This window comes from Dreissena polymorpha, chromosome 9 (assembly GCF_020536995.1).
Source record: "Dreissena polymorpha isolate Duluth1 chromosome 9, UMN_Dpol_1.0, whole genome shotgun sequence".
NCBI lineage: Eukaryota > Metazoa > Mollusca > Bivalvia > Myida > Dreissenidae > Dreissena > Dreissena polymorpha.
Genome location: NC_068363.1, coordinates 1,363,361 through 1,373,158, shown reverse-complemented (window position 1 = coordinate 1,373,158; position 9,798 = coordinate 1,363,361). Strand labels below are relative to the sequence as shown.

At 36.0% G+C, this 9,798-nt stretch overlaps 1 long non-coding RNA gene across 1 annotated transcript; it reads right to left on the bottom strand.

Moving 5' to 3' along the window:
* Nucleotides 1-568: 568 nt before the first annotated feature.
* On the bottom strand, nt 569-7,407 carry LOC127844913 (uncharacterized). The gene is made up of 3 exons (XR_008032967.1): nt 7,140-7,407; nt 5,902-6,126; nt 569-4,288 (listed from the first exon to the last, which is right to left on the bottom strand). It is a non-coding gene; the product is annotated as an uncharacterized LOC127844913 (long non-coding RNA).
* Between the last annotated feature and the right edge of the window lie 2,391 nt (nt 7,408-9,798).

Sequence of the window (9,798 nt, the reverse complement as noted above, 5' to 3'; positions counted from 1 at the left end):
AAGCATTTATAAAAGTTGGACATTGCAACTCGAATGACGATCATATCTTTGTATTTGCAAAGTGGTGCACACCATAGCTGAAAGAATCAGACCAGTAAAAATTAATTTTATTATGGACTCTTTTAAAAACATGTTAAGAAGAATAACATTTTTTAAGCGAAAGACTGAAACGCGTTTAAAAAAAAAGTACTATTGTGTTGGGCAGTAATGTTGCATAAAATTATGTTCTGGATGATCAAGAATTCAATATGCCTCGTCTGTCACTTACATCAGCAGGGAGATCAGTGTGGTAGTATTGCTAATGAGATTTTTTTTACATTATTGTAAACACCAGACCTGCAGAAAGCAATAAGTTCATGAATTTAACTAAGTTGTACACAAAATCAGTGTTTATGTAAAATGTCTACTTTTTTATTTTCTTCGCAGGAGGCAGTACTTCAGATAAAAGTAAATAACATAAAAAGGCCGTTATAGTAGAATAGTAATTTGATTCTAGTAGAATGGATGCGCAGTTTAGACCGGTGGATGCAAAAATAATGATAGGATCCATAAAAACAAAATGTGCAAATGTATTTTGCAATTTATTCCAGATGAAATATCGGATGGTACAGTTAAATTAATTTTCACTAAGAACAATCAAGATCAGCTTGAGAAAGTATAGTTAAAATATTATTCCTGTCAATAAGCAACGGTATTATTCTTTGCATAACACATGCCTGTGAATCAGCACAAAACAATAACAAGAGGGCCAAGATGGCCCTAGTTCGCTCACCTTTTTTTACCTTTACCTTGTTCATTGCTTAGTTGAAAATTCAGTACTCTCGAGCATAATTAGATTGGTTCTCTGCTGTTTACTTTTGCAGTGTGAGCATATGATTAATTCTGACTGAGTACTGTCCATTTGCATAGATTTTTTGCATGCACACATTTGCAAGTTATGCTTATTCTACATGTATTTACAAGGTGTTTTTTTAAGATTTGGACCTCGTGACCAAGATTTTACCCCCATGACGCAACTTTGCGTAGATATCACCAATAAAAACATCCTGGGTATCATCATTATTGTACCAAAAATATGGCTCTAGTGTGTTTACAAGGTTTTTGTAAGATTAGACCCCATGACCTAGGTTTTGTCCCCACATTACCAAACGTCAAACTTGACCTAGATATTGTCCAGTCTCGTCATTACTGAACCAAACTCTGGCGTATGGAGTGTTTACGAGGTTTTTGTAAGATTTGACCTGGTGACCTATATTTTGACCCCTCATGACCAAACATCAAACATAGCTTACAGAAATTATATTATGACCAAGATTCATAAAATCTGAAACAAAATTGTGACCTCTAGTGTTCACAAGGATTTTGTATAATATCATGAAAATGTTGACAATCTAAAGGCAATACTTCTGGCATTTAGTATGCGATATTGCTCATTATCAAACTAGACTGAGATCTTGTGGCCATATAGCTTCTCAACAACTTTAATAAAGAATGCTTGAGAAATGTACGAGTGTTTGCAAACCAAATGTGGACGGACGGATGACGGACAAAGACATATCCTAAAACATCACCTGAGCAATCAGGTGAGCTACAAAGTGTGTTTTTTCACCGATCTGAGCCATTTTCCAACTTGTCCGAGATATCAATAAAACCAATGTCTTTACTAAGTTTTACGATTATTAGGCAAACAAGAGCTGTCTCCATCGGAAGACATATGCCCCCGAAAACGCCTTTCCGAAACCTAAACGCAGATTACGAAACTTATACGCGGACCCTAAGTTCAAGGTGAAGGTCAAAGGAGTCAAAATGTGTGCGTATGGAAGGGCCTTGTCCATATACACATGCATACCAAATATGAAGGTAACATCTGAAGTGACATAGAAGTTATGAGCATTTTTTCGAAACCTAAACGCAAAATTGTGACGGACAGACAGACAAAAGGACAGTTCGATCAATATATCCCCTCTTTTGGGGGCTTAAAAATGTGACTTCTAGAGTGTTCACAAGGTTTCTCTAAAATCATTTAAGGAAACCTGGCCACGCCCACTGGCGGCCATGTTTGTAGACTGATCTGGACCATTTTCGAACTCATCTGAGATATGAATAAACCAATGTTTTCACCAAATTTCATGATGATTGGGCGACGATTGTGACTTCTAGAATGTTCACAAGCTGTTTTTACTATTTAAATATAATGAACATGCACCCCCCCCCCCCTGGAATCAATGTTTTCTAACTGACCGGAACCATTTTCAAACTCAACTCTCGTATCTAGAAAACAAATGCTCTGACCAAATATCATTGTGACTTCTAGAGTGTTCACAAGGTTTCTCTATAGCCAAATAAGGAAAACTGCCCCGCCCACTGGCGGCCATGTTTTTCAACAGACCGGAACCACTTTTGAACGCAACCAACATATGAAGACAAACATTTTGACAAAGTTACACGAAGATTGGGCATGAACTGTGACTTCTCCAGTGTTTACAAGGTTTTCTTTTTTTTGACCTTGTAGTTTTTAACCCAGTATGACCCAGTTTCAAACTCGATCAAGGTATTATTGCGACAAATCTTCTGACCAAGTTTCATGAAGATCGGACAAGAAATGCGGTCTCTAGAGATTTTACAAGGTTTCTCTAAAGCCAAATTAGGAAAACTACCCCGCCCACAGGCGGCCATGTTTTTCAACGGACCGGAACCACTGTTGAACTGATCCAACATATCATTAAGACAAACATTTTGATAAAGTAACATAAAGATTGGACATGAAATGTGACTTATACAGTGTTTACAAGGTTTTTCTTTTTTTTGACCTAGTGACCTAGTTTTTGACTTGCATGACCCAGTTTCGGATTCGTCCGAGGTATTATTGAGACAAAGCTTCTGCCCAAGTTTTATGAAGATCGGACAAGAAATGTGGCCTCTAGAGTGTTTACAAGGTTTCTCTATAGCTAAATAAGGAAAACTGCCCCGCCCACTGGTGGCCATGTTTTTCAACGGACCGGAACTACTTTTGAACTCGACTAACAACTCATTACGACAAACATTTTGACAAAGTTACATGAAGACTGTGCATGACATGTGACTTCTACAGTGTTTACACGGTTTTTCTTTTTTTGTCCTAGTGACCTAGTTTTTTACCGGCATGATCCAGTTTCGAATCTAGATGGTGTATCATATCGAATCCTTTAATCAATATAATAATCAGATTTATATTTTTCCAACGCAATAACAAAACTTTCATACATTTTTCGAAAGACAGTCACGATTTAAACTTAAGCTAGTACGGCAAGTACGACATGTTTACAACCATCATTTCCTTATCCTCTGGTACAAAACGACAATAAATGACAGATACTTCCGTTATTTATCATACGTGATTGTCATATCTTTCAAAAATAAGAAAAAAAATATTTTTGGTGGGTAGGAGGTGGGGGGAGTTCTGGGGTGGAGGGGAGGCGTGGGGGATAGTTTGGGTGGAGTGCATTGTGGTATGTCAGGTAAGTGTTGTTTTGTCAAACTTTATCATAGATTTATCAATAATATGCATATTCTAAGTATAAAAGGGGCCATAATTATGTCAAAATGCTTGATACAGTTGTCTGCTCTTGTCCGACGCCGGGGTGAGTAGGATAGCTCCACTATATTTATTTCATATATAATAGTCGAGCTAAAAATGCGAAAAAGGTTTGTTTGTGTCCCTCGCACTTTTCAACAATATGGTTATAAGATTGTATAAATTTCTCCTTATTTAAAAACGTTAATTGTTATGTATTTATTTCGTACAGAGAAGCCGTTATTTAAAGTAAAATGGTGTTTTGTAGGCAGATCCTGGTCAAAAAGGAAGTTTCAACAGGGTTTGCATTATTGGTATAGTTCAATGCACTTCATGTTTATTAAAATATATTGCTTGAATGAACAGAAGATGCCATTTAAAATAATGTATTCAATACAAGATCAATAACAATATAATTGTGTTATTTTGTTCGATTGTTGCGTCATACGAATGCAATAAAACAAGAAAGGCATAGAATCGAAGCCCAGAAAGTGGCTTCAACAGGCTTTGATTTGTTCAAGACGTAGTCCAACGCCGTCGTGTTGCCCGTCGAGGACGCACAGAATTGTCCTTCCAACGTGACTGAAGTATACATCGTCGTCAGTCCTAACCACTGATTCCATATATTTTTTGTCGTTTCATAAGGCAGATCTCGAATCGATGTGCAATGGTCTGCAGTATAATTCGCCTGGGTGCCGCACGCTCTGACGACCTGAACGAACTCTACCCCAGACTCTATGAAGAAAAGCAAATCAGCGAATTAATGTGACTTAGTGTCAAAGTGAAAAAGTATTTTGTGACGATAAAATAAGACGGACAAATTACAAAAGGGGGATTTTAACAACATCATTCTATGCAAAAGATTGAATAGAAAATATTGTTATCGTAGTTACGTTATATAATACTTTTTAATACAATTTTTCCTCGTAGAGCGCGCTCCCATGTATAGCGCGCAGGTTGTTTTATTAATGCAAAAATGGAGAAACAAAATGTAATGACAATAAAACCACCAACTCGGATCGAAAATGGCTGCCATTTTACTATTGTGCAATTCAATAATTCGGGGTATTGGAAAGCTTAATTACCGGTAAGCATTCAAAGTAGGAAGCGTCATTATAATTAGGAGCATGGGTTGCATAGCACTATACTTTTTTGACAATATTGTAATTTTCTAGAAACAGATAAACAGTCCGATTGCATTTCGTGTAAAACGTGAGAAAATAATAATTCATGTACATTATGTCATTCTTCCTCGGGGAAAGTATGAGCTTTAAATTTGAATGCTGAATAAAACTTTGCGGCGCATGGGAGACAGTTCTTGAGACACGTCAGTATTGACGTAAAACTGTAAAACTATTATGTTTGACAAGTTGGGTTATTGTCTGCGCGTTACACAGGCGTGAATGTTATGAACAATGAATGCGCTAAAAACCTGGACCAAACTGGAAAACACTTAAGAAGTCCCTGTTCACACCTACGGTTACCTGCAAAAATGACCAAATACATTTACCAGTCGAACGTTAGCTGCCAATGTAGAAGTGCACAAACACAGACAAATAAATGTTCGCATACTTTATTCCAACATTTTATTGTATTGTTAATAACAAATGCGACACCGTTCATATCTGCCGTTACCGACTTTTTGTTGTTTCGACAACGGCCCCTTCAGTCTGTAAGATTATAGGATGCAGTTTTCTGGAATACAGAAATGGCGGCTATTATGATTATTTACGATTACGAAATGAATTATTCGCAATTTAACAGCAAGGAAAGCGTTGTTTCAATAAATTACGCGCATCAACGTTTTAATTTGAAATTTTGAGGTAAAAAACCGCGCGCTATACAAAGGAATGTACGGTACGTCAGTTAATCTTGATGTGCATTTATATTCATCACACTTGTAATTTCTTTTTTGCATTACTTAATTTTACAAGTAATGTATGGAATCGTTTACACAGTCGATAATTATTTTATGAGATTTTGAGATTACATTATCAGTGTTATAAATCTCAAATGTGATAAATAAACAACGATATAAATAAGCAGTGTTCAGCATAAAAAGTCAGAGGGTATATTGAAATCAAATGTGTATACAGGTCAGAATTTATACCAAATAAATACTATAAAAATATATGGTTGTGTTTTAAGCGTCCGTACTATTCAGACAAAGAAAACTATATGTAGCGAAAACCAAGTACAAACAAAAAACACCATTTATAGTCAGCTGGTAAGCTGTATATTAGCAACACACCGTTTCTCATGTACAAGCAATATGAACTTGATTTACATTTGGCGTTGAAATCTCAAACATGATTTGTTGAAAAAAAAGAAAGGCTTCTTTTAATAACCTTTTAAATCTGCCATTCCGATTGCCCGGATTTTGAACCACAATGTTTCGCAGGTAGAAACTTCATCATGTGTAGGAGTTGGACAGACGCCCGGGGATACGGTGTTCTTTACACACTCCATATTGTTTTCATGTTCAACTGTGGGCATTTTGTCCCGAATGACGCTGACGTATTTGCTCGGAATGTTGACAAGATGGTAGCTAAAATGCTGGCAATCAGGACATGCTGCATCATCATAAAATGAAAACAATAAGTTTACATTTTTTATTGATTGATATTAATATATTAAAAAAATGTCATGTAAGAGAAATACCGCATGATTACTTTTTACCAACGGCGTTTTGCTACTTAAAAGAATTTAATATCTTTAATTGACCGAGGTGGTTAAATTTTGTACTTATTGGGTACTGATTGTCTCACTAGACAAAAATCAGCTTGTGCAGAAGTTTATGTAAAATCCAATTATTTGAATTCTCGTCATTAATTTGACAAAGCTTGTAACACTTGATAATATGCACGTAGAAAGATCCAAAAAAGGCTTTTCGTTATTTGTAATATAATAACGAAAACGCTGCCGTACATGGTGATAAAACTGCTTGTATTTGTAGTTTCCCTATTTGGGTTGATATATGTGCATGTTATAAAACAAACCTAAGTCCCGTTTAGCGAAAATGACATTTATACCATATTCAGCAAGCGTAGCTCCACATAAGATTCAACATAAGCGTCCCCTTTATAAGCGGACAGACTTGTTTTTTATCTGTTCTTCTTAAGTTACGCTGGTCGAATAATTATGACAAACTCCCAACTTTTTTCATAACGTTGCTCATTAACTTATAATGTAACATCAGAAATACTTTCAAGAGATCATTTTTCTCAGTCAGCTGGTATTGTATGATAAATTATATTCACCAGAGAACACACTAGTAAAATTAGTTTTAAGCTGGGATCACCGAGTAGGAACGGTCAATGCAAAGAATATGGGGCTTAAACAGGTTAAATGACTTTCCTAAACTGAAACTTAGCAAACACAACACATGTATGTGTAGTCATATATATTTGGAAGAAGCCGTGATTGTTTTCCCTAATTGTACTATCGCATAATTATATCAAGTGTGTGTGTTCATTATTTATGTTCAAGTCTAGCATAATACTGAAATAGCAAATATTAAAAGTAACCGATTTCACATAAGGTCAATAAATATTATAATATAATTACATTACCAGTTATTGCTTACCTAGAGTTTTTGGTAGACTCCATGAATTCCCAATATATGTTGCTACGAAAGCAAAAACAACACAATACTTCATCATCCTTATGTTTCAGTAAAATCTCTTGTTATATTAGCCCCGACCATAAGTATACTGTCAATATATACTACAATTAAATAAGTATTTCGAAATTTTCAAACTTCGCGTTCATGCATTTACTTGACTACAAAAACATGCATGCGGTAAACAACTTGTAAAACATCACGTATCACTATTGCAACGTTTTAAAGATAACGTATCGTCATTTTGGTCATATTTGGCGCAACGCACATTTGTAGATTTTTAAACATGAGTAAGCTATTCAAGATACGTGATATTATTTCGTTTTATAAACTATTCTAAACTCTTTAATTTTGTTTACGAAATAAAAAACAACTGTATGAACTCCTATACCATATTATAAGCATTCCCGGAACGTGTATGTTCTTACATTTTCGTTGTATTCATACCATAGATAATACCAATCTGAACAAAATCATTGCCTTAACTCCGTACATTTAAACTTGTTCGTCAACTGCTACTGTCACAGCGATCGTTATCAGAAAACATCTATTACTAGATCGTCCTTCTTTTCTACTATAAACTTATTATAAGCATAGTTATGATTTTTAGGCCAGTTGAAAATATAACTTTAAAGTGCAATTGATGTCAATTATGTCAACGGAGTTCACTACGAGCATGTTATCTTAATATCAGGTCATCAATCAAGATATAAATAACCACTCTTTGTAATTACCATCCACCGTATACAATATTCGGCCTTGATATCAAAAACTTTTATCAGCTAGTTGAAAGGAAAACATGGTCGGCGCACGTTTAAACAAAATGCATTTGTATAGCCCAGTTTCACTTCACATGCCTTAACCCTGATAAATAATCGTAAATACACGTAACCATGTCATGATACTAACGAACTTACTGACTTTGTACTAGCAATATAAAATCACCGGAAACCATGCATTTAACTCAAGTGGTTCGGACCTCAGATTCAAGAAAATTATTTATCAAACTAAAGTTGTGTATGTTCGACATAAGCCAAAATATAAAATGATTTTGGCAGCAACAAGCAACATTGCATTTCACACAGAAATGTGTCATTGAAAGTTACACATAAATCAACTAAGTTTAAGATATAACTCAGAGACTTTCACATCACCATCACACAACACAGATAACGTATTTATGCTTGTGATTCATACGAGTAATAAGTAGTGTTAGTAGTAATAAAAGTACCGGTAGTAGTAGGAGGAGAAGGGGGAGGAGGAGGAGAAGAAGTAGTAGTAGTAGTAATAAAAGTAGTAGTTGTAAGTAGTCGTAGTAGTAGTAGTAGTAGTAGTTGTTGTTGTAGTAGTAGTAGTAGTTGTAGTAGTAGTAGTAGCAGTAGTAGTAGTAGTAGTAGTAGTAGTAGTAGTAGTAGTAGTAGTAGTAGTAGTAGTAGTATAAGTAGTATAAGTAGTATAAGTAGTAGTAGTAGTAGTAGTAGTCGTAGTAGTAGTAGTAGTAGTAGTAGTAGTAGAGTCGTAGTCGTCTAGTAGTCGTCGTAGTCGTAATCCCGTCGTCGTTGTAGTCGTCGTCGTAGTAGTCGTCGTCGTAGTCGTCGTAGTCGTCGTCGTCGTAGTCGTCGTAGTCGTCGTCGTAGCGTCGTCGTCGTCGTCGTCGTAGTCGTCGTCGTCGTCGTCGTCGTCGTAGTCGTCGTCGTCGTCGCCGTCGTCGTCGCCGTCGTAGTCGCCGTCGTCGTCGTCGTCGTCGTCGTAGTAGTCGTCGTCGTAGTCCCCGTCGTCGTCGCCGTCGTCCCAGTCGTCGTAGTCGCCGTCGCCGTAGTAGCCGTAGTCGTAGCGTCGTCGTAGTAGTCGTCGTCGTCGTCGTCGTAGTCGTCGTCGCCGCCGTCGCCGTCGTCGTCGAAGTCGTAGTCGTCGCCGTCGTCGTCGTCGTAGTCGTAGTAGTAGTAGTAGTAGTAGTAGTAGTAGTCGTAGTCGTAGTAGTAGTAGTAGTAATAGTAGTAGTAGTACTAAATCAAGATCAAGTTAAGTATGATTAAACAATCGATACTATTAGACGTATTTATAACCTAGACCTCATGAAAGTAGTCACTGCAATTTATCACAATTTTCTGTTATAAGTCAACATCATGATAAGAATAATGTTCATAGTCATTATTCAGGCAAACAGTACAACAATGAAAGTAAGTTGCACGCAAAACGTGATCATGTATACGCCTTTACACAAGCGGGTAAAACAATAGTTTACAACATGTTCTGTGTCTATAATTTAAAATAACGTTATAGTGTGCGTACTTTATGTATTTGGTGATAACACCTAATAAATTAACTTGTTTACTAGTTACGAGTTCTAAATAAAAACGATAGAAAGGCACTTGGTCCGCAATAAAATCAAACTATTTATATTCATTCATAGCATGTGTTTCAAATATCTAAATCGTTTCAAAATATATAAATAATAATTTGAACAAATTTTATGATAACGTTGATAGCATAATTAAAACACTGTTTAGAAACAATAATCTTATAACCGTCACTATTGCACTTGATTATGGTTTCAAATATAAGCGTCTGAGAAAAATTTCACTTTAAAAGGCGATTATTTTATTGAAAGTTTAAACTTGGC